The sequence below is a fragment of the Macaca fascicularis genome, chromosome 11 (genome assembly GCF_037993035.2).
Source record: "Macaca fascicularis isolate 582-1 chromosome 11, T2T-MFA8v1.1".
Classification (NCBI taxonomy): domain Eukaryota; kingdom Metazoa; phylum Chordata; class Mammalia; order Primates; family Cercopithecidae; genus Macaca; species Macaca fascicularis.
In genome coordinates this window covers 51745024-51769090 of record NC_088385.1, presented here as the reverse complement: position 1 = coordinate 51769090, position 24067 = coordinate 51745024, and the positions used below count along the sequence as shown (strand labels likewise).

The following is a 24067-nucleotide window of genomic DNA, read 5'->3' as shown; positions in this document are numbered from 1 at the left end:
GAAACAGAAAAATATTCATGATTTACTGTGAATTTAAAAAGCAAGCAGTTAAATAGTATGTATAACATGATTTAAATTTATTTGTTTTTAAAATATTTTGCATATTTTTCTTAAGCCTACAGCACTCAGTATTCCCAGGAGGTCTCCCATCTAAGTACTAACCAGGCTTGCCCCTGCTTAGCTTTTGAGCTTAGATGAGATAGGGATGTTCAGGATGGTATGGCTGTAGATGATTTAATTTTGATAAAAATAAAAAAGACTATACATATATTTAAAGATAAGACTGTATATATGTGTTGTGCGTGCCCGTGTGTGTGTGTGTGTGCAGGCATGTGTTTGTGTGTCTGTGTATGTGTGTGTATGTGAGTGGGTGAGTGTGCAGACATAAAAAAGACTTACAGAAAGATACATTCCAAAGCAGGATTCATCTAGGGTTTCGGGGTATCAATACTTCCAAAGTGTTAAAATTGGTCAAAGCAGAGGAATGAGATTGGATTTGAGGAGGAGACTATTTTTTTAAGCTTAATCTCTTCTAAAAAAATTATTTCCATAGGTTACGGTGAACAGGTGGTGTTTGGTTACATGAGTAAGTTCTTTAGTGGTTTTGTGATTTGTGATATTTTGGTGCATCACCTGAGCAGTATATACTGCACACAATTTCTAGTCTTTTATCCCTCACCTCCTTCCCACTCTTTCTCCATGAGTCCCCAGAGTCCATGTGTCATTCTTATGCCTTTGCATCCTCATAGCTTAGTTCCCACTTATCAGTGAGAACATATAACATTTGGTTTTCTATTCCTGAGTTACTTCACTTAGGATAATAGGAGAATAATATTAGTTTTTTATATCCCTATATAGCTTGAAATATTACAGAGAGTCTTTATTACTGTTATGGATTGAAACTCATACCCCAAAATTCATATGTTTCAGTCTTAACCCCCAATACTTCAGAATTTGACCTATTTGGAAACAGGGTCATTGCAGATATAATTAATTCTGATGAGATAATATCAGAGTAGGTGCCCTTATGACTGGTATTCTATACAAAGGGGAAATATGGACACAGAGTCAGATGTACACAGAGGAAAGATAATGTAGAGACAGTGAGAAGGTAGCCATTTATAAGCCACAGAGAGAGGCCTGGAAGAGATCCTTCTCTCTCAGCTCTCAGAAGGAACCAACCCTGCCAACACCTTGATTTTGGCCTTCAGCCTCCAGAACTGTGAGACAATACATTACTGTTGTTTAAACTATCCAATTTGTGGTATTTTGTTATGACAACCATAGCAGACAAATACAATTACTGTTGTAATGAAGAAACAACAAAGTATTTTTCAAAAAGTTGATAAACGAAAAGAACTTTATTCATTCAAGAAACATTCATTAACTATCTATAATGTACAAATGTTCTATTACAAATTTTACTTGATATCCCAGAAATGGTAGAGGGTAAGAATTATATCTGCATTTTACAAATGAAGTTCACAGTTCAGTAACTTTTCCATTGTCACACAGCAAATAAGTAGTGGAGTAGGAGTTGGATCCAGGGTTGGTTAACTTCAGGACTGGTGCTATAGCTGCTTTTCTATGCTGAATTCCATTGCTGAATGCTTGATCTCATCATTGTTCATTTCAAATATTTAGTGAGCATTCCTTAAGAAGATAGTTGTCTCCCTCCCTCATGTCGATAATGTCAACATGAGACACAGAATGAAAATGCCAGAATGAGATTGCCCACAATGCATGGTATCAAAGTGAAATTATTTTATGGAATCTTGTTTTATTTTATTGTGTTGAAAGGAAAGGCAGTGAACAATGGTTGTTCTCAACATTTCATGTTCATTTTTATCTTGCCAGTTGTCTAAATTAGAAAGCTAAAAAATAGGAATACAGAAAAAAAGGTATTTCAGAAGTCATTTGACTTAAGGGTGGTTTGGCTTAATGACACATTTCAGAGTTTTGTCAAGGATAAATCAAATAGAAAATAACAATGACCTTGTGATATCAATGTTATACTTTCCAAATCTATTACTGTAGTCAGAAGGTTTCTTTGCTGTTCTAACTACTTGAAAAGGGCACTCTGATTCCCTTGTCTAATAAGTCTAGTGATGGCAATTAGGCATGTTGGATGCTAATTATTTTATGCTGCTATTTGTGAATAAACACTTATTCATACTTAACATCCAGCTCAATTATCACTTTCCATCATACTCTCAGGTCAGTTTCTTGCATCCTGTTTTTGCACCAATAACATTTTTGTATATAGAATGTATAATACATTCTTAACAGCATGTATATTCTTAATAACATATGATTTACATATCAAAATTTCCTGATAAATTATAAATTTGTGAAGTTTTGAGATCACTCTTGTTCATCAGCATCTCAAAACCTGACATATTATAAATGATCAAGAGAGCAGAGAGAATTAGAGGTAGAGGGTGCACTAGGAATGACAGAAAAGCAACTTTGCCATCAAACCTAAGACTGCCTCATTGTTTCTCTCTCCCAAATGCACTACACTTCCAGTTGGCATGGTTTGCAGGTCATTCCCTCTTGCAAATGCATTCTCCTCTTCCCATCCTTCTTCTGTCTCTCTCCCTGGGAAAATACAGTTACCAGCATTAATAGTAGTACTAGTTCTATTACTAGTACTGGTAATAGCTACGCTGGTAATAGCCAACACTTCTACAACATTTATTGTGTCCGCTGTTGTTCCAAGTTCTTTATATACACTAACTAATTTAATCTTTAAGATAAATCTCTTAGAAAAACTATATTATTAGCCCCCTTCAACAAGTGATAAAACTAAGGTACAAAGAGATTAACTTGACTACTTGCCTGAGGCAACATAGCTCATAAGTGTTGGAACCAGAATTTGACCTATGCAATCTGGTTCCAGAGTCTGTGCTCTTAACCACTACGTCTTCTTAACCAAGGAAATTGGATCTGTAATTGATAGAGTGATCTAACTATCAATTGTCTATCATCTGTCTATTTATTTTATTAATTACCTTTTTCTATATATAAAAATTATTCGTAATTACGGTCAGGCACTGCATGATAATGCTTTGGCCAGTGATGAAGCACATATATATGATGGTGATCCCTCAAGAGTATAATGGAACTGAAAAATTCCTATTGCCTGGTGATGTTATAATGTCACAGCACAATGCATTACCTTTTCTATGTTTCAATATATAAATACTATTGTGTTACAATTGCCTGCAGTATCTAGTACAGCAACATGCTGTACAGGATTGGTAGCCTAGGAGCAACGGGCTATACCATAGAGCCTTTAAGTACACTCTATGATGTTCACACAGTGATGAAATTACCTAACAGTACACTTCTCAGGATGTATCCCTGTTATTAAGTGATGTATGACCATAGGTTTTTTCTGTTTTTGTTTTTGTTTTTTTTAAATGGAGTGTCACTCTGTCACCCAGGTTGGAGTGCAGTGACACAATCTTGACGCACTGCAACCTCTGCCTCCTGGGTTCAAGCAATTCTCCCACCTCAGCCTCCCAAGTAGCTGGGATTACAGGCGCCCACCAACACGCCCAGCTAAATTTTTGTATTTTTAGTAGAGATGGGGCGTTTCACCATCTTGGTCAGTCAAACTCCTGACCTCAAATGATTTGCCTGCCTTGGCCTCCCAAAGTGCTGGGATTACAGGTGTGAGCCACTGCACGTGGCCTAGTTTTTAATTATTTTAAATTAAAATGTATAAATATATCATTTCATTGTCAAACTTTCAGTGTGGAGTCAAGGCTTTTTCTTTGCTGATGAACATTTCTGATATGGTTTGGCTGTGTCCCCACCCAAATCTCATCTTGAATTATACTTCCACAATTCCCACATGCTGTGGGAGGGACTTGGTGAGAGATAATTTGCATCACAGGGGCAGTTTCCCCCATGCTGTTCTTGTGGTAGTGAATAAGTCTCATGAGATGAGAATTTTGTCAGGGGTTTTTGCTTTTGCATCTTCCTCATTTTCTCTTGTCGCCTCCATGTAAGAAGTGCCTTTCACCTCCTGCCATGATTCTGAGGCCTCCCCAGCCACGTGCCACTGTAAGTTCAGTTAAATCTCTTTTTCTTCCCAGTCTCGGGTATGTCTTTATCAACAGCATGAAAACAGACTAATACAATTTCTTATAGTTCCTATTGCATTATATGTGTCCTTTTTGCATTGTTCTACAATTTTTAGTTTTGATTTCATTTGATTTCAAGATGAGTGTAAATTTAATGCCCTTGCAAAGTAATATGAGTGCAAAATCCATCTAGATGTTTACAAATTTCTTCCAGTTACTTACAGGTGTCTTACCTATACCTGATGTAACCACAATTTCATTTTTTTTTATAATGGCTATTATATGAAGTCTTTCCAAAGCATTAGCTTTTACAGACCTTTGGTTATGTTCATTTTCATGCCGAAATAGAACTGGTTTGTATAATATTTAATTACATTGAGTAACTACAATAGTAAGTACAACTGGCATAAACACTGGGGAATCAACACTCTTGACTCTTGAAAAGCACATAAGTTCTCAAGTGAGAGAAGTTTGAGGCATACCAGTGGGTGGGGTCCTACACAAGCAACCACTAGCCACGCTTATCTGGCAGTCTGTTTATAGAGATGACAGAGATTCGGTTAGTCTGGTGTCAAGTGGAGTTGATTGAATGTTAATGTATTTTGTATCCACTGAGGCCAGTTATCTATTTCCGCCTCTGCAAGCCTTCTTTATCCAACTTCCTTCTCTATAGAGAGGTAATCACTTCCTTTTCTGTGACTCTACAGTAGTTTAAAATGTTTCTATTGTATACTTGTCATTTTTAAATGTAATTTAAAAAAATGTAGCTCTTCCCCACTAGAATGTGAACTAAATTTTACATCTCCAGTGGATAGCACATCTCCTGACACATCATAATTTAATGAAGACTTATTCACAGATAACTAAGAAAGACCTACAGCTATGATTATTGTGTGTAATTTTTACCCTAAGAACTTCTCAAACCTCAAGTAAAGTTGCTTTGTGAATTTCACAAAGTTCTTGCCCTACAACATTGCAGTTCTATGACTAAGATCTCTCTCCCTCCTTTTTGCATAGATAATTGTACTTAAATTGTATGACATTTTTCTCTCTACAGCTATGAAGTCTATTTCATTTTCCTAACTATAGATTCCCATATTTAAATTCTAGGTGGCAGAGTTTTCCCAGGAAACTGCAAATTGTCATCAGTTCTTGCTGTTTATTTATAAAGGAGTCCAAGTCTTTAGAATAAAACATGAAACCTCATAGTTTTATTTAGCCTTTGATGGAAATATTGTGGGGAGCTACTGAATGTTTATGTCAAATAACTGATTGTTACTGCAATTTAAAATATTCAGTTTCCAAAGGAGTAAAAGATTGTATAAAACTTCTGTAGGGAGAGCATATGTTTTAAGGGTTTTGTTGTTGTTGTTGTTGTTTTTAAGAAGCCATTGGCATAGGCACACCACAATTTGGTGAAGAAACATTTCAGAAAAAGGAAGCAAACTTTGATGAGGTTGACCACTGTTTCCGCTAAACTGCTGACCTAGTGAAGTCTGTATTATTAGTGAAGTATTACTAATAAGCTTTTTAATGGGATTAGTCCTACATTTTTTCTCCTTTGCTGGTATTATAAAGTAACTATATATGTTTGGCTTCGGTCATAATATATTAACTATTTTTACAATGACTTCCTTCATATACCTTAGTGCTGGTATAATCTACAATTGATGGTTTGAAAGAGAGTAAAGAAATGAAAAAGACAAAAAAGCTTAGGAAATACAGTAGCATAATATTTACCAGAATTCTTTATCAACAAAATTATTTTTGTTTTCAATTAGAGTAGTAATCTTGCTGATTGCTTTTCCATTTTAGTTTTATTGGGCTAAGACAACATCCTTTTCTTTATAACTTTACATTTTTTTTGAGACAGTCTCACACTGTCCCCCAGGCTGAAGTACAGTGGCACAATCATGACTCACTGCAGCCTCAACCTCCCCAGGCTCAGGTAATCCTCCCCAGTCAGGCTCCCAAGTAGCTGGGACTACAGGTGTGTGCCATCACACCTGGCTAATAGTATTTTTTGTAGAGATGGGAGTTCATCAGGTTGCCCAGGCCAGTCTTGAACTCCTGGGCTCAAGTGATCTGCCTGCCTTGGCCTCCCAAGGTGCTAGGATTACAGTGTGATATAACTTGACATTTTAATATTCAGTAAATAATACTCTCATGTATACATATTTGTAAAGGTAAGAGTCTCATTTTGGTAACGTGGTTATGACAGAGTTCTCTAGAGGGACAAAACAAAGGGGAGTTTATTAGGGAGTATTAACTCACACGATCACAAAGTCCCACAAGGTCTGCAAGCTCAGGAGCAAGGAAGCCAGTCTGAACCCCAAAGCTGAAGAGCTTGGAGTCCGATGTTTGAGGGCAGGAAGCATCCAGCACGGGAGAAAGATGAAGGCTAGGAGACTAAACCAGTTCGGTGTTTTCATGTTCTTCTGCCTGATTTTTATTCTGGCCTTGCTGGAAGCTGATTAGATTGTGCTCACCCAGATTAAGAGTAGGTCTGCCTTTCCCAGCCCACAGACTCAAATGTTAATCTCCTTTGGCCACACCCTCACGGGCACACCCAGGAACAATACTTTGCATCCTTCAATCCAATCAAGTTGACACTCAGTATTAGCCATCACATGACCTCATTCAAGAAAACAAGTGAAGGTGGACCACAGAGGGTGAGGAAGGCCTTTTGAGAGATCCATCAAGTTCTCATTACAGAAAACTGAAGAGGACTGTCTGCAAATATAGTCTTAATTTCTTAGCTTCCAAACCAAAACCTTATGAGAAGATTCCTTTTGTTTCAAGGGTAAACATACAAATCTGGAAAACAGTATTTTTTGGCATTTGTCAGAACTATCCCTGGGCAATGGCAGATTGGGTCATTTTCCTGGATTCCTTGCATTACTTTCTTGCTGATGCTACCATTTCCACCTCCCTAAACACATGTACACAATGCCTGGAATGAGCTGGAGTGGAAAGGATAAATTTACAGACTGTTTATTTACAGAGCTTGTATTCTAGTTGGGGAGATAGCCAAAAAAAAAAAAAAATACATGACATATATCAGGTAGGAATCAGTGTCTGAAGAAAATTAAATAGGAAGAGGGACTAGATAGTCATAGGGCACATGTCGGTATAGATAAGAATTTATATATGCATGCCTGCATACGTGTGTGTCTTCATGCGTGTGTGTGTGTGTGTGTGTGTGTGTGTGTGTGTGTGCAGGGGGTGGCAGTATCTTGTAAGGTGACATTTGAGCCAAGACCTGAAAGAATGAAAGGAGTGAGCTTTGTAATACCACATTCAGACTCAGGCAAGAGTGCAGCTTCCCTGGGCTCAGCACACTAGAGGTCCCCACCTATCACAAACACACACAAACACATTTCTTAAAGAATACATGGTGCTTCTGTTACCCAAGGTCAGGCATAGGTGCTGGCACAGCACAGTTCATGACCTTAAACATCTCTTCTTGTGAATGAAACTTCTCAGGCCCCAGGGAAACGCTTGTCAAAAATCTCTTGTTCTGTGACTTCATAACAAAAGGCAATAGTGTCCTAATGCCATAAAGACAAGTGAGTTGTGCTGAGGTGCTAAAATTAAAGAAAAAAATTAATATATTAAAATTGTAAAAAAATTGTATGTAGTTTATATGTATAAAAATATTTAGTACATTTTAAGTAAATTTTCAAAAAATGAAATAAAATTTTACCTTTATTTAAATAATTTTATTAAGATTTTGATGTTCATTTGTTATTGATAATGTACTTTCTACTTGTAATAAATAATTTAACATTTAAAAAACAACTTCTTTGAAAGCCTGAAGAATAATTTCAATATTTTTACATTTAATTTGACTTTTCATTAAAATTTATTCAAATTTTGTGCATTTTGAATATAATTACATTATTTTTTATCCTTTAGATCAGTATGGTCAATAAAACATGGATTGTTGTGAAAATTTTGATTATAAAACACAGTGATTTTCTGGAAATGAAAGGAAAAAAGAAGTTAAATGGATAAAACATAATAATTTCTGAATTATATAGGTCTTTAAATTATTAAGTCTCTAAACATTGCTGTTCCATCAACAGAACACCTAGAGATGCACAAAAATTATTAAAATTAGTGAACATTGATGTTTGGCCTACTATATTATATAATAACCACAGCTTTAGCCTTAAAAAATTGTCATCATGGGTCCAACAACAGATGAAGGGATAAAGAAAAGGAACTGGAACAACTCCAGTCTACAGCTCCCAGCATGAGAGATGCAGAAGACAGGTGATTTCTGCATTTCAAACTGAGGTTTCGGGTTCATCTTACTGGGGCTCGTCGGACAGTGGGTGCAGGACAGGGGGTGCAGCCCACCGAGTGTGAGCCGCAGGGCGAGGTATCACCTCACCCAGGAAGCACAAGGGGTCAGGGAATTGACTTTCCTAGCCAAACAAAGCAGTGACAGATGGCGCCTGGAAAATCGAGTCACTCCCACCCTAATACTGCACTTTTCCAATGGTTTTAGCAAATGGCACACCAGAAGATTACATCCCGCGCCTGACTCAGAGGGTCCCACGCTCCGGAGCCTGGCTCATTGGTAGCTCAGCAGTCTGAGATCTAACTGCAAGGAGGCAGCGAGGATGGGGAATGGGCACCCACCATTGCTGAAGCTTGAGTAGGCAAACAAAGCAGCCGGGAAGCTCGAACTGGGTGGAGCCCACTGCAGCTCAAGGAGGCCTGCCTGCCTGCCTCTGTAGACTCCACCTCTGGAGGCAGGGCATAGCTGAACAAAAGGCAGCAGAAACCTCTGCAGATTTAAATGCCCCTGTCTGGCAGTTTTGAAGAGAGTAGTGGTTCTCCCAGCACAGAGTCTGAGATCTGAGAATGGACAGACTGCCTCCTCAAGTGGGTCCCTGACCCCCCAGTAGCCTAACTGGGAGGCACCCCCCAGGAGGGGAAGACCGACACCTCACATGACCAGGTACTCCTCTGAGATGAAGCTTCCAGAGGAACAATCGGCAGCAACATTTGCTGTTCAGCAATATTTGCTGTTCTGCTGCCTCCACTGCTGATACGCAGGCAAACAGAGTCTGGAGTGGACCTCCAGCAAACTCCAACAGACCTGCAGCTGAGGGTCCTGACTGTTACAAGGAAAACTAACAGACAGAAAGGACATCTACACCAAAACCCCATCTGTATGTCACCATCATCAAAGACTAAAGGTAGATAAAATCACAAAGATGGGGAAAAAACAGAACAGAAAAGCTGAATATTCTAAAAACCAGAGTGCCTCTCCCCCTCCAAAGGAATGCAGCTCCTCGCCAGCAGCGGAACAAAGCTGGATGGAAAATGACTTTGACAAGTTGAGAGAAGAAGGCTTCAGATGATCAAACTTCTCTGACCTAAAGGAAGAAGTTTGATCCCATCACAAAGAAGCTAAAAACCTTGAAAAAAGATTAGATGAATGGCTAATTAGAATAACCACTGTAGAGAAGTCCTTAAATGACCAGATGGAGCTGAAAACCATGGCATGAAAACTACATGATGAATGCACAAGCTTCAGTAGCCAATTCAATCAACTGGAAGAAAGGGTATCAGTGACTGAAGATCAAATGAATGAAATGAAGCAAAAAGAGAAGTTTACAGAAAAAAGAGTAAAAGGAAACAAACAAAGCCTCCAAGAAATATGGGACTACGTGAAAAGACTAAATCGACATCTGATTGGTGTACCTGAAAGTGATGGGGAGAATGGAACCAAGTTGGAAAACACTCTGCAGGATATTATTCAGGAGAACTTCACCAACCTAGCAAGGCAGGACAACATTCAAATTCAGGAAATACAGAGAATACCACAAAGATACTCCTCGAGAACAGCAACTCCAAGACACATAATTGTCAGATTCACCAAAGTTGAAATGAAGAAAAAAATGTTAAAGGCAGCCAGAGAGAAAGGTCGGGTTACCCACAAAGGGAAGCTCATCAGACTAACAGCAGACCTCTCGGTAGAAACCCTACAAGCCAGAAGAGAGTGGGGGCCAATATTCAACATTCTTAAAGAAAAGAATTTTCAACCCAGAATTTCATATCCAGCCAAACTAAGCTTCATAAGTGAAGGAGAAAAAAAATCCTTTACAGACAAGCAAATGGTGAGAGATTTTGTCACCATCAGGCCTGCCCTATAAGAGCTCCTGAAGGAAAAACCACTGCAAAAACCTACTGAATTGCAAAGACCATCAATGCTAGGAAGAAACTGCATCAACTTACGAGCAAAATAACCAGCTAACATCATAATGACAGTATCAAATTCATACATAACAATATTAACCTTAAATGTAAATGGGCTAAATACTCCAATTAAAAGACACAGACTGGCAAACTGGATACAGAGTCAAGACCCATCAGTTTGCTGTATTCAGGAAACTCATCTCACGTGCAGAGACACACATAGACTCAAAATAAAGGGATGGAGGAAGATCTACCAAGCAAATGGAAAACAAAAAAGGTAGGAGTTTCAATCCTAGTCTCTGATAAAACAGACTTTAAACCAACAAAGATCAAAAGAGACAAAGAAGGCCATTACATAATGGTAAAGGGATCAATTCAACAAGAGGAGCTAACTATCCTAAATGTATATGCACCCAATACAGAAGCACCCAGATTCATAAAGCAAGTCCTTAGAGACCTACAAAGAGACTCAGACTCCCACACAATAATAATGGGAGACTTTAACACCCCACTGTCAACATAGACAGATTAACGAGACAGAAAGTTAACAGGATATCCAGGAATTGAACTCAGCTCTGCACTAAGTGGACCTAATAGACATCTACAGAACTCTCCACCCCAAATCAACAGAATATACATTCTTCTCAGCACCACATTGCACTTTTTCCAAAATTGACCACATAGTTGGAAGTAAAGCACTCCTCAGCAAATGTACAAGAGCAGAAATTATAACAAACTGTCTCTCAGACCACAGTGCAATCAAATTAGAACTCAGGATTAAGAAACTCACTCAAAACCCCTCAACTACATGGAAACTGAGGAACCTGCTCCTGAATGACTACTGGGTACATAACGAAATGAAGGCAGAAATAAAGATGTTATTTGAAACCAATGAGAACAAAGACACAACATACCAGAATCTCTGGGACACATTTAAAGCAGTGTGTAGAGGGAAATTTATAGCACTAAATGCCCACAAGAGAAAGCAGGAGAGTTCTAAAATTGACACCCTAACGCCACAATTAAACGAACTAGAGAAGCAAGAGCAAACACATTCAAAAACTAGCAGAAGGCAAGAAATAACTAAGATCAGAGGAGAACTGAAGGAGATAGAGACATAAAAAGCCCTTCAAAAAGTCAATGAATCCAGGAGCTGGTTTTTTGAAAAGATCAACAAAATTGATAGACCGCTAGCAAGAGTAATGAAGAAGAAAAGAGAGAAGAATCATATAGATGCAATAAAAAATGATAAAGGGGATATCACCACTGATCCCACAGAAATACAAATTACCATCAGAGAATACTATAAACACTTCTACGCAAATAAACTAGAAAATCTAGAAGAAATGGATAATTTCCTGGACACATACACCCTCCCAAGACTAAACTCAGAAGAAGTTGAATCCCTGAATAGAGCAATAACAAGTTCTGAAATTGAGGCAATAATTAATAGCCTACCAACCAAAAAAAGTCCAGGACCAGATGGATTCACAGCCGAATTCTACCAGAGGTACAAGGAGGAGCTGGTACCATTCCTTCTGAAACTATCCAATCAATAGAAAAGGAAGGAATCCTCCCTAACTCATTTTATGAGGTCAACATCATCCTGATACCAAAGCCTGACAGAGACACAACAAAAAAAGAGAACTTTAGACCAATATCCCTGATGAACACTGATGCAAAAATCCTCAATAAAATACTGGCAAACCGAATCCAGCAGCACAACCAAAAGCTTATCCACCATCATTAAGTCAGCTTCATCCCTAGGATGCAAGGCTGGTTCAACATACGCAAATCAATAAATGTAATCCAGCACATACAAGGGAACCTAAGACATAAACCACATGATTATCTCAATAGATGCAGAAAAGGCCTTTGAGAAAATTCTACAGTCCTTCATGCTAAAAACACTCAATAAATTCGGTATTGAAGGAACATATCTCAAAATAATAAGAGCTATTTATGACAAGCCCACAGCCAATATCATACTGAATGGGCAAAAACTGGAAGCATTCCCTTTGAAAACTGGCACAAGACAGGGATGCCCTCTCTCAGCACTCCTATTCAACACAGTGTTGGAAGTTCTGTCCAGGGCAGTCAGGCAAGAGAAAGAAATAAAGGGTATTCAATTAGGAAAAGAGGAAGTCAAATTGTCCCTGTTTGCAGATGATGTGATTGTATATTAGAAAACCCCACCGTCTCAGCCCAAAATATCCTTAAGCTGATAAGCAACTTCAGCAAAGTTTCAGGATACAATATCAATGTGGAAAAATCACAAGCATTCTTATATACCAATAACAGACAAACAGAGAGCCAAATCATGAGTGAACTCCAATTCACAATTGCCTCAAATAGAATAAAATGCCTAGGAATCCAACTTGCAAGGGATGTGAAGGACCTCTTCAAGGAGAACTACAAACCACTGCTCAATGAAATAAAAGAGGACACAAACAAATGGAAGAACATTCCATGCTCATGGATAGGAAGAATCAATATCATGAAAATCGCTGTACTGCCCAAGGTAATGTATAGATTCAGTGCCATCCCCATCAAGCTACCAATGACTTTATTCACAGAATTGGAAAAAACTACTTTAAAGTTCATATGGAACCAAAAAGGAGCCTGCATTGCCAAGTCAATCCTAAGCAAGAGGAACAAAGCTGGAGGCATCATGCTGCCTGACTTCAAACTATACTACAAGGCTACAGTAACCAAAACAGCATGGTACTGGTACCAAAACAGAGATATAGACCAATGGAACAGAACAGAGCCCTCAGAAATAATACCACACATCCACAACCATCTGATCTTTGACAAACCTCAGAAAAACAAGAAATGGGGAAAGGATTCCCTATTTAATAAATGGTGCTGGGAAAACTGGCTAGCCATAAGTAGAAAGCTGAAACTGGGTCCATTCCTTACACCTTATACAAAAATTAATTCAAGAGGGGTTAAATACTTAATGTTAGACTTAAAACTATAAAAAACCTAGAAGAAAACCTAGGCAATACCATTCAGGACATAGGCATGGGCAAGGACTTCATGTCTAAAACACCAAAGCAATGGCAACAAAAGCCAAAATTGACAAATGGGATCTAATTTAACTAAAGAGCTTCTTCACAGCAAAAGAAACTACCATCAGAGTGAAGAGACAACCTACAGAATGGGAGAAAAATTTTGCAATGTACTCATCTGACAAAGGGTTAATATCCAGAGTCTACAAAGAACTCAAACAAATTTACAAGAAAAAAAATCAAACACCCCCATCAAAAAGTGGGCGAAGGATATGAACAGATACTTCTCAAAAGAAGACATTTATGCAGCCAACAGACACATGAAAAAATGCTCATCATCACTGGCCATCAGAGAAATGCAAATCAAAACCACAATGATATACCATCACACACCAGTTAGAATGGCGATCATTAAAAAGTCAGGAAACAACCGAAATGGAAAGGATATGGAGACATAGGAACACTTTTACCCTGTTGGTGGGACTGTAAACTAGTTCAACCATTGTGTAAGACAGTGTGGCGATTCCTCAAGGATCTAGAACTAGAAATACCATATGACCCAGCCATCCCATTACTGGGTATATACCCAAAGAATTATAAATCATGCTGCTAAAACGACACACACACAACATATGTTTATTGTGGCACTATTCACAATAGCAAAGACTTGGAACCAACCCAAATGTCCATCAATGATAGACTGGATAAAGAAAATGTGGCACATATACACCATGGAATACTATGCAGCCATAAAAAAGGATGAGTTCATGTCCTTTGTAGGGACATGGATGAAGCTGGAAACCATCATTCTCAGCAAACTATTGCAAGGACAAAAAACCAAACACTGCATGTTCTCACTCACAGTTGGGAATTGAACAATGAGATCAGTTGGACACAGGAAGGGGAACATCACACACTGGGCCTGTAGTGGGGTGCAGGGAGGGGGGCGGGGGGAGGGATAGCATTAGGAGATACACCTAATGTAAATGAGGAGTTAATGGGTGCAGCACACCAACATGGCACATGTATGCATATGTAACAAACCTGCACGTTGTGCACATGTACCCTAGAACTTAAAGTATAATAATAAAAATAAATAAATAAATAAAATTTAAAAATTGTCATCATGAACATTTGTCAGGGCAAGAGAATAGAGTACACTTTATTTGGCAGCTTGTTATCTTGCCTTATCATTTTAAACATAAAATAAGGATCATTTTTTTCACTTTTGCCCTGGGCCCTACAAACACAAGGAGTAAGTCTAGAACCCTGCAAAGATCTGAGGAAAGAATGTTCTGGATTGAGGAAAGAGCAAGCACAAAAGCCCCGTCAGTCCATTTGAGCAAGTGTAACAAAATGCCATACACTGGGTACTTCCACAACAGAAAGTTACTTTCTCACAGTTCTGGAGGCTGGAAGTCTGTGATCAGGGTGCCAGCATGTCTGGGCTTCAGGGTCGGCCATCTTCCTCACTTGCAGATGGCCATCTTTCTTTGTCCTTGCATGGCAGAGAGAGTGTGAGCAAGCAAGCTCTCTGGTGTTTCTTCTCATAAGGACTCTAGCCCCATGACGAGGGCTCCGCCCTCATGATCTCATGTAACTCTTAAGACCTTCCAAGGGCCCCATCTCCAAATAATATTGCATTGGAGGTTAGGGTTTTAACATATAAACTTGAGTTCAGGGCAGGTGGGTACAAAATTCAGTCCCTAGCAGGCCCTGATGTAAAAACAAGCATGGCATCTTTGAAGATCAGCAAAATGGCCACTTTCAGCCAGAGTTAGATGAGCAAAAGATGGTATGAAACAAACCAGATGAGCAGGAGGCCACAAATCCAAGAGGCAGGCAGTGCCAGGTGATCTAGGTGTGCCATTGTAAGAAATCCAGATTTAGTTCCAGGGTGATGGGAAGCCTTTGGAGAATTGAGAGCAGGGAAGTGACAATATGTATATTTTAAAGAAAATCACTTAGGTTGCTACAGAAAGACAAAACTGGAAATGAAAGGAGTCAGTAGTCTACTATAATAATCCAGACAAGAGATGATAGTGGCTTGAATTAGGATCCTAGTGGTAGAGGAACCAAAAAACCAAATAGCCAAAGCAATGCTAAGCAAAAATAACAAAGCCAGAGTCATCACACTACCTGACTTTCAACTACACTGTAAAGCCACAGTAACCAAAACAGTTTGGTACTAGTACAGAAACAGACACATTGACCCATGAAACAGAATAGAAAACTCAGAAATAAAGCCACACACCTACAGCCACCTGATTTTTGAGAAAGTCAACAAAACAGTGGGGAAAGGACTACCTATTCAATAAATGGTGCTGAGATAACTGGCTGACCATATGCAGTAGATTGAAGTTGGACCCCTACCATTCACCATATACAAAAACTAGCTATAATATTTATATAATGTAATATAAGACCTCAAACTATAAAAAGCCTGGAAGACAACCTAGGAAATACTCTTCTCGACATTGGCCTTGGCAAAGAATTTTTGGCTAAGTCCCCAGAAGCAATGGCAACAAAACCAAAAATAGACAAGTGGGACCTAATTAAACTAAAGTGCTTCTGCACAGCAAAAGATACTATTAGCAGAGCAAACAAATAACTTACAGCATGGGAGAAGAAATTTGCAAACCATGCATCTGACAAAGGTCTAATATACAGAATTTATAGGGAACTGAAACAAATCAACAAGCAAAAATACCCACAAATAACCCCATTAAAAAACGGGTGAAGGGCATGAAGAGATACCTCTCAAAAGGAAACATACAGGTGGCCAACAGGCACATGATAAAATGCTTAGCATCACTAATCATCAGAAAGATGCAAATCAAAACCACAATGTGATACAATCTCATACCACCTGGAGTGGCTATTACTAAAAAGTCAAAAAACGACCGGGTGTGGTGGCTCACGCCTGTAATCCCAGCACTTTGGGAGGCCGAGGCGAGTGGATCACAAGGTCAGGAGATCAAGACCATCCTGGCTATCATGGTGAAACCCCATCTCTACTAAAAATGCAAAAAATTAGCCGGGTGTGGCGGCGGGCACCTGTAGTCCCAGCTACTTGGGAGGCTGAGGCAGGAGAATGGCGTGAACCTGGGAGGCGGAGCTTACAGTGAGCCGAAATCCGGCCACTGCACTACAGCCTGGGCGACTGAGGGAGACTCCGTCTCAAAAAAAAAAAAAAAAAAAAAAAAGGTAAAAAAACAGCAGATGCTGGAAAGGCTGCAGAGAAAAGGGAACACTTGCACACTGTTGGTGGGAATGTAAATTAGTCCAGCCACTGTGGAAAGCAGTCTGGAGATTTCTCAAAGAACTTAAAACAGAGCTACCATTTGACACAGCAATCCCATTTCTGGGTAAATATCCAAAGGAAGATACATTATTCTACCCAAAAGATACATGTACTCATATGTTCATTGCTGTGCTATTCACAATAGCAAAGACTTGGAATCAACCCAGGTGCCCATCAATGGTAGATTGGATAAAGAAAATGTGGTACATGTACACCATGGAATACTATGCATCCATAAAAAGTGAAATCATGTCCTTTGCAGCAACATGGATGGAGCTGGAAACCATAATCCTAAGCAAATGTATGCAGAAACAGAAAACCAACTACTATTTGTTCTCACTTATAAATGGGAGATAAACACTGAGCATACATGGACATAAATTTGAGAACAATAGACACTGTGGACTGCTAGAGGGTGGAGGGAAGGAGGGAGGGCTGGGTTTAAAAACTACTCATTGGATACTATGCTCACTACCTGGGTGATGGGATCCATACCACAAACCTCAGCACCATGTAATATTCCCATGTAACAAACCTGCACATGGACCCCCTGTAAAAACAAAACCAAAAACTACTAGAAGATAACACAGGAGAAAAATCTAGATGTTCTTGGGCAAGGTGATGACTTTTTAGCTCTAGGAAATAAATAATTGATAAACTGGACTTCATTAAAATTAAATTTTTGTTCTGTGAAAAACACTGTCAACAGAATGAGACTAGGAGAAAACATTTGCAAAGGATATACCAGACAAAGACATTCAAGATAATACATTTGAGATATCCAGATAAATTTTAGAACATGATGAGCAATGAACAAACTAATGAAGAAATGGGCAAAAGATCTGAACAGGCCAGGCACGGTAGCTCACACCCATAATCGTAACACTTTGGGAGGCCGAGGCGGGTGAATCACTTGAGGTCAGGAGTTTGAGACCAGCCTGGCAAACATGGTGAAACCCAGTCTCTACGAAAATTAGCCGTGTCTGGTGGTGCATGCCTGTAGTCCCAGCTACTCGGGCAGCTGAGGCAGGAGAATTGCTTGAACCTGGGAGGCAGAGGTTGCAGCGAGCTGAGATTACACCACTGTGCTCCAACCTGGGCTACAGAGTAAGACTCTGTTTAAAAAAAAAAAGACAAAAGAAGATACACAGATGGCAAATAAGGATATGAAACGATACTCAACATCATATGTCATTAGGGAACTGCAAATTAGAACAACAAGATTCTGCCACACATCTATTAGAATGGCAAAAGTCCAACACACTGACAACATCTAATGCTTACGAGGATGTGGAGCATCAGGAACTCTCATTCATTGCTGATGGAAATGCAAAATGGTACAACCAAGATTGAAGAAACAGTTTGGTGGTTTCTTACAAAACTAAACATGCTCTTACCATATGATCCAGCAATTGCATTCCTTGTTATTCACTCAAATGAATCAAAAAGTTAAGCCCACACAAAAACCTGCACCCAAATGTTTATAGCAGTTTTATTCATAATTGCCAAAACTTGGAAGGATGTCCTTCAGTAGGTGAATAAATAAGTAAACTGTGGTACATTTAGACAATGGACTATTATTCAGCACTAAGAGGAAATGAGTTATCAAGCCAGGAAAGACATGGAGGAAACTAAAATACATACTATTAAGTGAAAGAAGCCAATCTGAAAAGGCTACATACTGTATGATTCTAACTATATATCATTCTGGAAAAGGCAAAATCATAAAGATAAGTAAAAAGATCAGTGGTTGCCAGGGGTTGGGGAAAGGGATGATTTTTAGGGCGGTGAAACTATTATCTGTGATACTATTATAGTGGATACATGTCATTAATACATTTGTCAAAACTCCTAGCATATAAAACACCAAGAGTGAACTCTAATGTGAACCATTATGGACTCTGATTTATAATGATGTGTCAGTGTAGGTTCATTGCTTGTAATAAATGTAGCACTCTGGTTTGGGATGTTGACAGTGTGTATTTGTCAGGGGCGAGGTGGGGGAAAGTAGAGGGTATATGGAACTCTGTACTTTCAATTTTGCTGTGAACCTAAAACTGCTCTAAAAATAAACTCTATTAAAAATCATTTCAGTCATCACTGTCCTTCATTTCCTAAAGTTAAATGTCTTGAAAATCATTGTTTTGTGTGTGTGTGTATATATGTGTATGTGTGTGTGTCTGATGGGAGGATAAATCTGGTCCCTATTACTCCATCTTAGCTGGAAGTGGGAGTACCTCTTTTCTAACGTCTGTGTGAGTCTCACTTCTAAAAGTATATCAGAAGAAATGAATCACACACTTCTTTTAGAATAAAAACTGCCCCTCTGTATGTTTAAGCCAGGAAGTACAAATCTAAATTCCTAAAAGAGCTTCTAATTGTAGGGAAACATTTAGAAACAGTTTACTAGGAGGCATAACCAGGTATTACGGCCAATTTCAAAGAAGGCAAAGTCTTCAGCACAATGCCACTCTCCTAGGTTGGGTCTTCCTCCCCACAGCCATTGTCTTTGGGGCCTCCTGGCTCTCCAGAATTCCTTTCACATCCTGCTTTACTCAAGACTGTACTCTCTTTTGGTTCCAACAATTTGCTCTGGACCATGTCTTGTTCTTGGCTAATACATATTGGAGAGAAAATGAATATTATTGGGTAAATATATTGTGTCAGCATTTTAATGGACATCTATTAAAAACTGTCTTATTTTTTGACAGAGTCTCACTGTGTTGCACAGGCTGCAGTGCAGTGGCATGATTCTGGCTCACTGCAATCTCTGCTTCTTGGGTTCAAGACACTCTTGTGCCTCGTGCCTCAGCCTCCAGAGTAGCTGGTTCTACAGGCCCCCGCCACTATGCCTGACTAATTTTTGTATTTTTAGTAGAGACGGGATTTCATCATGTTGGCCAGGCTGGTCTCGAACTCCTGTCCTCAATGATCTGCTCACCTCGGCCTCCCAAAGTTTTGGGATTACAGGCGTGAGCCAACACGCCTGACCAAAAACTGTCTTGGTGCGCAGCAATGACTCCAATTACAGAAGTTCTAGATATTCTGGCAGGCTGTTGGAAATGATATTTTTACGTAGATCAGAGTTTTTATTTCCTGTATTACACACATTGGGCTAGCTCCTAGGGTTCTTTCTTTAGGGTCAACCTTATCAACAGATAACCTGCTTTTGGTTTTCTCTTCATTTTTAAAAATTAATTGGCTTCCATTTCTAAATTTCTCTGTATTTCTTTGAAAATGACAAGTAAAGTAAAATAATGTCATTTTCCCCCCATCTTTATTAGTCAAAGAGAAATGATTGCAGTTAACCACAGCACTTAAGAGCTTTGGTGTAGTTTTTGGTTTGTAAATATCCTTGCTTCACGTATTTGAATGTTGAAAGTAGTTATCTGAAACCTGTGAGGTTTTTCATCTAATTGAACCTAGTCTAGTTTTACAAATATGAAAGTGACATTCCACTAACTTCCAAAAATTAGTGGATGGGGCAGACTGCTGGAAACCAAATCAATAACACAAAGTGTAATGGGAAGTTAGCAGTAATCTACTGAAAGTTCGTGAGAATATATGTTAGCTGACCAATTTGACAATGTCCTGCCTGAAATTTATGAGTAAATGCCAATTTTTCACATTTGTGACAATCAAGTCATAGAAAAAGAGGGGATTTGGGAAGTTATGACTAACATTTCCTAAACATATCCATCAGGTGTGGAGTATGTAGAGAATACTGTGGCTGTGTCTTTGGTGTTGGGGAATAGAAACATAAAACAGCAGAAGTAGAGACAGAGCCCTGTCCTCAAATAATTTATAACATATTTCAGTCAATTCCAAAGAAAAGTATTTCATTAACCCAGCAAGAAAATAAAAACATGAAAGGTGAACCAGCATACAATATTTTCACTCGTTCATACCCCTAGGCCTTCCCATTCTTACCCGTGAGAGAGTGAGTGGTGATGTTGTTAATGTTAATTTACAAATCAAACCATGGAGTGCAGATTTTTCAGATCCCAGGTCTGCAGCTTTCATTGCATCATCTGAACTGAAGTTCCACTGTAATAAAAGACAAGGGTTATTGTGATGAGCCAACAACTCCATGGATGAGGGAGTCTGGTGAAAGAGTCCTATATTTACACAAGTGGTTCTGCCTTATGATCTCATCTTCAGTGTGGTGATGCTTTACTTATTTCAAAGCAAGAATATCTGTCCTATCCTAAGGAAACCAGACTACAATAAAAGAAAAATCTCTGTTTCATTTTGAGAAAATGTTCATTTAAGTATATAAACTGTATAACCAATATGAAGAATACAATGCATTTTTCTTATATGAGTATTAGATACTAATGGTATCCTAATTATTTATATGGGCAAGAGATTTTCAATATCTAAAAATAATTACAGATTTACAGATAGTCACACAGTTGCATAACTTTCTATTGTAATTTATTATTTGCTGTTGGAAAGCAAATTCATTTATTGTAACCAAAAGATGTGTTACAGGGTTATTTCATACATGGGAGATTTTCAAAGTCCTGCAATGATGACATTGATATAGTGCCACTACTCTGTCATAACCTTTGTATATTATTTAAGTGTAACAAATACTTCATTCATTGCTTGCCCTAAACTTTTCATTTGGTGACATTCTTGCTGCTGTGTTAATATCAGGTCTTTTAAGCTGGACCTCATGGTCCATTACCCTTTCTTTAGATTTGACCCCATGAAGTTTAGGGGTCTTGAGCACAGTGTGAAAAAGCAAAGGGTTTCACTCTCACCCAAGGAGCTCATTAGGACTTTATAGAAACACAATAAATACTCACACAGTACTAACATTTGCACTGAAGGATGCTCACCAGACACACAGCCTGGTGTCAGAAGGTGTTCATTGTTCCCTTTATTTAGGCCTGCACACTGATTTAGCCTGCTAACTAAAGAGAGTGCTCATTTGTAAGCTGGCATTTTTTTTTTTTTTTTTTTTTTTTTTTTTTTTTTTTTTTTGCTCTGTAAGAAAGATTCATTTACTGGTATCTTAGCTTTGTGGGATTTTTTTCCACCTTTCTCTATCTTGATCCATTTCTTAATGCTTCTACTTAAATTTTGAATTGCATAACTTAAATCAACCTCCACAATCCATGACGAAATTCCAATGAGAACTGCTGACAGCAATATCTGTACTGGAGACCTTTATTATCTCATAAACTACAATGTATTATAATTCATCAATCCCATTTGTCTTATTAAATACAGTCTTATAATGCAAGTAAATATTACTAGGTTGGTTTAGAGGAGAACTGCCGCCAACAAAGCTACTTTAGCTTTAATTTTAAAGCTCAGTATGCATTAAGTCTCTGCTACACCTTCCAAAATTTTTATAATTGATAGTAAAAAGTTACGTCATTACATAGACCAAGGAAATTTTTATCATATTATTATGCTGAATTACTACCATAACAAAGGTTTCCCTCTTTAAAATATATTTCATTCTGACAGTGTCATGATTTTCTTCCAGGGTTGGGTAGACAGCATGAAATGGGATTTGTCTCCAGAAGTAGAAGCAGCTTGTGAGTGTGAAGTCCTTTTTTCTAGGGATGCCTTTTATGGGTAAGGTTGGAGACTCTAACTCTGCTATTGAAATTAATCAGATTTTCTTGGGCAGAATGCTTCTGGAACCCCCTGTAAAGACTCTTTTCCTCCTCAGCAAATTACTTAATGAAAACACCAGATTACACAAAACAAAAGCGGTTTTCCCATTTGTGTCAATCAAGCTTTGATGGTTTTGCTTTTATTTGTACAACAGGAAAATAATGGGACAATTTTGTTTTACAAAGTCTGGATTCATTGCCTCACCTCTGCATAACTTTCCAAGAAAATTTCACTGGAGGTTTGGGAAAAGTATTGGCAACTCAACAATTTCCAGTTAAAGACCTTGTGATGAGACTCAAATACAAGTTAAAATAATCATCTTATTTTACTAACTAGCTACTCTTTAAAGAGAAAAGTGACTTAGTATATAGGATGTGCTTCTCTGTGGCATATGCCAAGAACATTTACTGATCTTTTGCTACTACTAGAACTCTGCAATTCATAATATGGATCCAAAAATGAACACGACTACTCTAGCTGTCACCAGCCAGGTGGGTAGACCCAACAGACCATCAAATGACAGAGCAACATAGGCCATTAATGGAGACAGGGCTGGAGGTGGAAAAGGTAAAGGGGACAGAAGAAGAAGGGGAGAGCAAAGCTTTGAAAGAGAATTTCCCCGGCTGGGCGCGGTGGCTCACGCCTGTAATCCTAGCACTTTGGGAGGCCAAGGCGGGTGGATAATGAGGTCAGGATATGGAGACCATCCTGGCTAACACGGTGAAACCCTGTCTCTACTAAAAATACCAAAAAAAAAAAAAAAAAAATGAGCTGGGCGTGGTGGCGGGCACCTGTAGTCCCAGCTACTCTGGAGGCTGAGGCAGGAGAATGGTGTAAGTCAACTGGGGCGGTGGAACTTGCAGTGAGCCGAGATGGCGCCACTGCACTCCAGCCTGGGTGACAGAGCGAGAGCGAGGCTCCGTTACAAAAAAAAAAAAAAAGGAAAAAAGAGAATTTCCCGAACAGTTCGTGGGGAAAAACATTCTGAGCAGGTGACACAGCAGGAGGAAAGACACACAGGTATGAAAGTTCATGATGTATTTAGGGAGTAGCTTGTACGGCATGCTGAAGCAGAAAGCTGGGAATTGGAGAAGTGATGAGAAGTGTACTTGGAAAAGTAGTCTGGGGCCAGAGTGCCAAGGGCTCTGGATACCACGCTAAAAAGGAATTTGGTATTTCCTCTTGATGGCGCTTAAGAATTTTGGGGATCCATGAAAGGGAATGAAAGAAACCACTAACATGGCCAGGTAGATGCTTTAGGAAGACAATTCATGGCAAAGAAGAGGATAATTTGGAGAGGAGCATGATTCATTTGCAGAGAATGATAGACTCCTGCAAGAATCCATGTAGGCAATCCATGAAGGCCTAAACCAAGGAAGTGGAAAAGGATAAGAAATTGTGTATTTAAAAGGCATTTATGAAGTGGAATTAATATAACCTATAATAAACTGCGTATGGAGATGGGCAGCAAGAGAGAAAAGAAAGTGGAGATAAGTCTGCAGTCTCTAGGCTGAGTGATCGTGTAGAGAGTAATACCTAAGGCTAGGTTTTATGGGGTATATGGTAAGTAGGGTTTTGGACAAAGCTGAGTTTGAGAAAGTAAGTGGAAAAAGACTATAGGTTATTGGAAGTATGTATCTAGAATTCAGGAGAAATGTCAGGCTGGTGGTAGAGTTTGTGAATCATCTTCACAGAAGTATTATTAAAACTGAAAGTCATAGTAGATGAAATAATCCAGGGAGAGAGGGACAGGGATCACAGAAAGATTTTATGTCACTTATCATCTCCAAATGATTGATAGC

At 38.8% G+C, this 24067-nt stretch overlaps 1 long non-coding RNA gene across 2 annotated transcripts in view; it reads right to left on the bottom strand.

Moving 5' to 3' along the window:
* Nucleotides 1-1330: 1330 nt before the first annotated feature.
* LOC123567493 (uncharacterized) overlaps nucleotides 1331-24067 on the bottom strand; it is a 50771-nt gene continuing 28034 nt past the window's right edge. For both annotated transcript variants that reach the window (XR_012420152.1, XR_010579373.2), the window contains 2 exons: nucleotides 20559-20675; nucleotides 1331-1874 (listed from right to left, as the gene is read on the bottom strand). This is a non-coding gene — a long non-coding RNA (uncharacterized lncRNA). The remainder of the gene's footprint in view (nucleotides 1875-20558; nucleotides 20676-24067) is intronic.